The sequence below is a fragment of a genome, unplaced genomic scaffold (assembly GCF_019419815.1).
Source record: "Pyrus x bretschneideri cultivar Hongxiangsu unplaced genomic scaffold, Pyrus_bretschneideri_v1 Contig11, whole genome shotgun sequence".
NCBI classification, from domain to species: Eukaryota; Viridiplantae; Streptophyta; class Magnoliopsida; order Rosales; family Rosaceae; genus Pyrus; species Pyrus x bretschneideri.
Window position 1 is genome coordinate 4784520 of NW_025999402.1, and position 6000 is coordinate 4790519.

Consider the following 6000-nt stretch of genomic DNA (forward strand, 5'->3'; position numbering starts at 1 on the left):
CCTTTCTTTTCTTGCTAAAGTTTCTCCTCCACTTCACTTGATGTGACATATTCAATTTGATTATAAGCGATATTTTATACTAATTTATAATAATAAAAAATATGATGATTGGAATCTGAAACGTAATGAGTTAAAAAGGAAGACACTAACGACCATGTCAATACAATAATCTACACTAAAGGAAAAGATTTTAAACCTAAAACACAATGAGTTGAAAAAAAAAAAAAAAAAAGACTGCTAACTATTAAGATAATGTACCACTTACACATGCCCTAAACCAAAATTTCTTTCTTTGTTTGTCTCAACTAGGTGGATGAAACAATATCTGTCATCATAAAATAACAAGAACTTCACCTAGTATTCTTGCATTATTATATAATATTATTAGAAATGCTATTAATTTGTTATAAATGGTGATTGATTCGTATAAGTTCCAAAGGAGAAGCAACACTGGAGGATCAACTAGAGTTTAGAGTCTTAGAGTGCCCAACCATCCAAGAAGTCCACATGGACCATTTATTAATCTTTAAGGCATTTGGTCCATAATTGAACCAAAAAGGGAAATTAGGTCCAAAATTGACTAAAATCCAGTGTTTTAAAACACGGCCTAGGCGGCCGCCAAGGCGTTAGTTGTTGCTTAGTCGCCGCGATTATGGTAGGATCGGAAGAAAAATCGAAGAAGGAATTAAGCGGAGCCTAGGCAGCCGTCTGGGTGCTCTAGGTGGTGTAGGCGGTTTAAGGCAGAGTCGAGGCGGTGTGATACGAGTCCCGACTTTAATAAATTAACCATGGTTGCTAGAGCTTGGTTTTGGCGGACTTACAGGCACACTCACCATCGCAAAGAAGAAGAAAGTGAACAGTTAACCCATATCTTTTTGTTTACTCTTTTTACATGTGGCTTAGTAAGTGCCACTCTTTTCACCCATAAAGATACTAGGAACCAAAAAAACAAGGGAGTTTTAACGAAAAGCCCACGGTACTGTTCACTTTAACGAAAAACCACATTTTTACACTAAAAAGTCAATTCTGGTACTATTCATTTACCTTTTATTTTGTCCTTATCATTAAAACTCAAAGTTTTCAAGTCTTTTTATTAGTTTTCTAAAAAACAATATGTCATACAATCCTAATAGCACTTTAATTGAAAGAAAATGGTACTAATCGACAAAATAAGAAGAAAAAAGAAAAGAAAATGATACTATTATATTTTGTAAGTATAGTTCTTTTTTATTTTTGTTGGTATACACTATCAAATAAAAAACACGCTATATTTAATTTTTATGTCTTTTATGTTTCACCACATATAAAATAACATAAGATATATATGTTATATAATGAATTTTGTTAAATTAATAATGTAAACTTTATAATTTATGTATTCTTTTATTTTACATTTTATTGTTCCAATACTTCATAATATATATGTCATTCTATTTTTTAGTTTATGATGAAATTATATATATTTTAAGTATAAACAGACACTTATTTACACGAAGTACAATAGATTTACTTAAATCCCCCTAGCCTGCGTAGGGCTCCGCTTAGCCGCCTAAGCGTTAGGCCCCCTACCTGCCACCTGACTAGTGCGTAGCGTCTTTTAGAACCTTGCTAAAATCCACTTGGCCCACATAGGAATGTCAACAACCTAAGGTGGGAAAATATCAAGTGGAGACTGTTAATTTTTTGGCTCTTTGTATTCGTTTAAAAGTATTTCCAAATGAGTCATTTCTTTACAATGTGTATTAGAAGTAGCTTATAAACATGAGAAAAAGAAAACCTTATTCATACGTGTTAAACTGAGATTTGTTTGTGATAGGATCCTGTGTGATAACTGAATTGGTTGATAAGATGGCATTGTATTAGTGTTGACTATGACAGACATGAGTGGTTAAAAGGATAAGGTTGTTAGTAGTAATCTTACGGAGGAAACTAACTAGCTACTATATTAGATAGGGTAGTAAATAGAAAGAAGGTTGTTGTATTTGTTGTTAATTGCAATAGAAATTACTCATTACTGCTACACAGAAGTCAAGATGCAAAGTTAGGGTTTTATCATTGGTATCAACCAATGCATCAGATCCTACTTGATCCTCTTCGTGTATTACTCGACTCGATTCCAGACACACCATGGAAACGCGAGTGAAAAAGCTTGAGTCCTTGTTTGCTGATTTCCAACAGGAGTTCAAAGATTCCAGACATGAATTTCAAGAATCAAAAACTAAATTTCGAGCTACCCAGGAGATGATCTTGCAACAATTGCAGGCGTTATCGATGAGGGGTAGTGGGTCCGTCAATGAATCATCAGAGGGAACATATTCCGATCATAATTTGCCTCCTGGAATGAATCTTTAGTTTGGGCCTAAATTTTTCTGTCAAAAATCAATTTTGCCGCCTTGACAGCTATTTATCAAGATCGATTTCCAGATTCAGTGATGGTGATGAACCCTTGGGATGGATCTACAAAACGGAACACTATTTTGATTTCTTCAACATCGAAGATTTCAAGAAAGTAAAAATGGCATCATTTCATTTGGATGGCGAACCTCTGCAATGGTTCCAATGGGCAAATTGTATCACAACATACCCCAGATGGAAAGATTTCACACAAGCTCTTTGTCAAGAATTTGGCCCTTTCGAGTTCGACGATTCGACCAAAAGCTTGGTTAAACTTCTTCAAACAGGATCTCTGCGTGATTACATCTTGGAGTTTCGAAGATTAGCGAATCGTACAAGGGATATTACCTTATCTCTTTTGCGATCTTGTTTCATTGGAGGTCTGAAATCGAAGCTGCGTCATGATTTCAAAATTCTGAAACCCAAAGATGTTCTTGCGGCCACTGCTTATGCTCAACAGATCGATGCCAGATTGTTTGAATTAAAGGTCAAATCTTTTCCTCATTCATCTGTTAATTCTTCTTTCGTCCACCATTGCAAATTGTTGTTGATAATTCTGTGGGAAATAGCAAATTAAAACATGAGAATGTGAGAAAATTGACCCCAAATGAGGTAGAATATTGTCGAAAACATGGTCTTTGCTTCCACTGCAAGGAAAAATTTGTTCGAGGCCACACTTATGAGAAGAAACAACTTTTGTTGATTGATTTTCAGTATGGGAGTGATAATGAAGCATTTGACACTGAGAATTTGTAACCGGAGATTACAGCTTGTGCACTTTTTGGTACCCCAGCTCCTAAGTCAATTAAAACCATGAAGGTTCTTGGTAGTATTAAGAATTGTCCTATGGTAATACTCATCGATTCTGAAAGTTCCCACAACTTCGTGGATTCTGTTTTGGTCAAGAAAATTAATGGACAATTGAATACAGCTCACTCCTTTAGTGTCAAGATTGCGGATGGGGGCAAAGTAAGCATTGCAGGTTCTTTGGGGGCTATTTCACTCCAGATTCAAAATTATCAATGTACTACTGATTTGTATGCCATGGTTCTGGGAGGTTGCGATGTGGTGCTAGGTGTTTAATGGCTAAGGACATTGGGTCCAGTCCTTTGGGATTTTAATAAACTGTACATGAAGTTTAGAAGGGGCAATACCACTTCTGTCTTTCAAGTCTAGAAGCGCTTAGTGAACACATTCAAGATGTTTCTATCCTTCATATGGAAAGGTTACTTCACCAAGAATCATTTGTGGGTGATTTTCTCTTTCAAATTCAACAATAAGATATGGTAGAACATAAAGATGTGATGTCAGTAACTCAATCTCAATAGTTGGAACAACTTCTGCATGATAATGAGGTAGTTTTCGTTACTCCTAATTGTTTACCTCCTTACAGATCCCATGACCACAGAATTCCTTTGATAAAGGGTAGTAAACCACATAGTATGCGACCTAACAGATACGGTCTTTTACAAAAAACAGAAATTGAAAAGTGTGCACAAGAATGATTGGATGTTGGTTTTATCAGGGTGAGTAATAGTCCCTATTCTTCTCCAATTATTTTAGTAAGGAAAAAGGATGACACTTGGCAGATGTGTATGGATTATAGAGGCCTTAATTCGATCACTGTTAAGGACAAGTTTCCTATTCCACTAATTGATGGGTTGTTTGACGAGTTGTATGGAGCTCAATTTTTCTCTAAGCTCGACCTAAGATCAAGTTACCATCAAATTCGTATACATCCAAGTGATATTGAAAAAAAGGCATTTCCAACTCATAATGGGCATTATGAGTTTTTAGTCATGTCGTTTGGGTTAACCAATGCTCTAGCCACATTCCAATTTCTCATGAATGAAATTTTCATACCTTATCTTCGGAAATTTATTCTAGTATTTTTTGATGGCATATTGGTGTACATCAAGTCTTGGGAGTCTCATGTGGAGCATCTGAGAGTGGTCTTTCAACTTTTGCAAGCCAATACCTTGTTTGTCAAGAAAACTAAATGTGCATTTGGTCAAACCTAAGTCAAGTATATGAGCCATATAGTTTCTAAAGAAGGGGTTGCAGCTGATCCTTTAAAGTTGGAGGTTATTGCTAATTGGCTTATTCCCACTTCCATTAAAGCATTGAGAGGATTTCTTAGATTAATGGGTTACTACAGGAAATTTATTCATGGCTTTGGAAGATTGTGAGTCCTCTCACAGTACTCACCAAGAATGACACTTCAAGTGGTCTGATTCGACAACTGCAACTTTCAATGAATTGAAATAGGCTATGTTGTCTCCACAACTCTTAGCCCTCCCAGATTTTTCCCAACCTTTTGTTATAGAAAGTGATGCATCGGGTTTTGGGATTTGAGTTGTTCTCCAGCAAGGTGGCAAACCTATTGCCTTTACTAGCAAGACACTTAGTGCACGGAACCAAAGTTTGTCTGCCTATGAAAAGGAGATGATGGCTATCATACATGCTGTTAAAAAATGGCAATCATACTTGGTGGGTAGGCATTTCATCATCAAAACAAATCATCATAGTCTGAAATTTTTTTTGCAACATAGGGCCAATAGTCAATTTCAACAAAAATGGGTTTCTAAATTGCTTGGTTTTAATTACAAGATTCAATATAATCAAGGCTGTGATAATCAGGTGGCAGATGCACTTTCCAGAATTCCTATTGATGAAGTTTCTTATTATTCTAGTATGGAATTGGCTGCAATTTCATACCCATATCTCAGTTGGTTAGATGATTTGAGATGACACATAGAACAAGATGCTTGGACACTGGACAAGATTCAGGAAATCCTACATCCTTTAAACTCTACATCATTGAATTCCTTGAAGTTTAAAGTTGAGAATGGGTTTCTAAGATACAAAGAGAGAATTGTTTTGAGTCCTACGAGTTCGTGGCGACAGAAAGTCTTCGAAGAACATCATAGCAGTCCTGTTGCTGGGCATGATGGATTTTTTAAGACATATAAGAGGCTTTCTAGGTCTTTTTATTGGGTTGGTATGAAAAACAACATTAAGGACAAGGTTGCCAACTGCCAGATATGCCAACAACACAAGTACAAGACCTTAGCTCATGCAAGATTACTGAAGCCCTTGCCTATTCCTTCACAGGTATAGATTGACATATCCATGGATTTCATCATTGGTCTGCCCTCATGTTGAGGAAAAACTGTCATTTAGGTAGTTGTGGATCGCTTATCCAAATATGCACATTTTTTACCTTTATCTCATCCTTATACTGCAACTTTGGTGGCAACCTTATTTGTGGAGCATAATTTTAAACTTCATGGCGTGCCTGCATCTGTTATCTGTGATAAAGACCCAGTTTTCATGAGCAAGTTTTGGAAAGAATTTTTTTCATTGCAAGGATCCTCACTATGTTTTAGCTCAAGTTATGACCCACAAACTGATGGTCAAACGGAGGTGGTAAACCGGTGTTTGGAAACTTACTTGCAGTGCTTTTGTAGTCTTCAGCACAAAAAATGGACACTTTGATTACCGTGGGCTGAGTAGAGCTTTAATACAGCTTATCACTTTGCTACTAAACTCTGCCCTTATGAAGTGGTGTATGGTCAGCCACCACCTGAGATTCTAGTGTATGAA